This window comes from Chelonoidis abingdonii, chromosome 11, assembly GCF_003597395.2.
Source record: "Chelonoidis abingdonii isolate Lonesome George chromosome 11, CheloAbing_2.0, whole genome shotgun sequence".
In the NCBI taxonomy this organism is placed as follows: Eukaryota; Metazoa; Chordata; order Testudines; family Testudinidae; genus Chelonoidis; species Chelonoidis abingdonii.
In genome coordinates, this window is record NC_133779.1 from 30,328,970 (window position 1) to 30,330,816 (window position 1,847).

Sequence of the window (1,847 nt, forward strand, 5' to 3'; positions counted from 1 at the left end):
GAGAGACTGATTCAGAAAGATTTGGAGAGCCTGGATTGACGTCTGGTCCCTCTTAGTCCCCAGAGCGAACAGCCCCCAAAACAAAGAGTACAAACAAAGACTTCCCTCCACCAAGATTTGAAAGTATCTTGTCCTCCTATTGGTCCTCTGGTCAGGTGTCAGCCAGGTTTACTGAGCTTCTTAATCCTTTACAGGTAAAAGAGGCATTAACCCTGAATTATCTGTTTATGACAGCCCCGTGTCCCATTCTCTGACCCAGCCGGACCCACTGACCAGGCCACGAGTACTCCCAGCCAGGGTGATTCTCTGAGCCCCCGTGGCCCCAGACCTGTGAGTACCTTACAGTTGCTGAACCCTTCTCTGAAGAGGATGATCTCTGCGATAAGCGTGGAGTTTGGCACCACCATGGAGGTGGGACAGAATATGGATTTGAGGTTGTCGGGCAGCTCTGCCCCATGGCACCCAGCAGCACATTAGCCCTGGCCACCTGCCATCTCCGCCCGGCTCCCTTTCCTCCAACCCCAGGCCCCGGACGCTGAGCCGAGGCCCCTGCATAGGGACGGGCTGGTCTTGGGTTCTTCCCTAGTGGCCATGTGGTGCCCATCTGAACTCTGAATGGGGAGGGGCCTTCCACGCCTGAGCCAGCGACTCCACCAGTGAGAGAGACCTATCTGTGGGCACGGCCGTGACTCCCACCTGGGTTCATGGTGATGAAGATACCACAGGACCACACCAGCTTGACCTTATGGCCCTCAAAGGTGAAGGTGGTCATGGTGGTGCCCAAGGCAGAGAGAATGGAGAGAATCTGCTGGGCCACCACAGACTGCATCTCAATGTTGATGCGGTTGAACTCGTCAAAGCAGCCCCAGGCTCCTGTCTGTGGGACAAGAGCAGAAAGGTGGGGGTGTGGGCTGCAACAGACAGGTTCCTCCCATTCACACATGTTCTACATGGACCATTGGCAGGCATGCAGCCGCGGCCATCCAGTTCTTTGCAATTGTCCGACCAGACTCAAGTGTGCTTTGTGTCTGTTTTGGTTGGGTTCGAATGACCTGCACCATGAATAAAGCTAGTACGCCTGGGTTCTGTTCCCAGCTCTGTGAGAGGAGTGGGATCTAGTGGTTAGAACATGGGGGGCCAGCAGCCAGGGCTCCTGGGTTCTGTCCCCAGCTCTGGGAGGGGAGTGGGCTCTAGTGCAGGCCCCAGCCCTGGGAAGCGCCCATGTGCTCTGGAGCCAGCGCAGTGGCCTGTCCTGCATCTCTGACTCCTTACCTGAGCCAGGCCCGAGTACGTGCCCCCGATGGATTTATAATCCAGGCCTTCGGAGCAGTTCAGTACAATCACATACAAGCCCAGGGCCTTACCCAGGTATTTCACAGTCACTGTTTTCCCTGTGCCGGCAGGGCCTTTGGGAGATCCTGCCTAGTGAAGGTGAAGGGCTGTGGTCAGAGTTATGTAGCACCTGGAAAAAGAGTTGGGAGACCACACATCAATCTCCCTGCTTTCCCTCCCTGCCCCCCGGGCCATCTGCCACTGGGATCTCCCCTCTCCATCCCTCTGGTGTCCACTCTGCCCTTCTCCTGCCCATCCAGCCCCTCTGTCTCTGGAAACAGGCCTAAGCTGAAGCCATTTAAGTGCACTGCCAGTAGCTCAGCACTTAGTCCCCAGCTCTCCTGTAGCACTTTCCTCAGGAGATCTCAAAGCACGTGGCCTCATCAGTTTCACAGTCAGGGATCAAGCAATCACCTTAGAATTATAGAATCTCAGGGTTGGAAGGGACCTCAGGAGGTATCTAGTCCAACCCCCTGCTCAAAGCAGGACCAACACCAACTAAATCATCCCAGCCA

At 55.8% G+C, this 1,847-nt stretch overlaps 1 pseudogene; it reads right to left on the reverse strand.

Annotated features, from left to right (window-relative positions):
• The window catches only part of LOC116835376 (dynein axonemal heavy chain 2-like), a 5,120-nt pseudogene extending 3,593 nt beyond the window's left edge, over positions 1 to 1,527 (reverse strand).
• Positions 1,528 to 1,847: the final 320 nt, after the last annotated feature.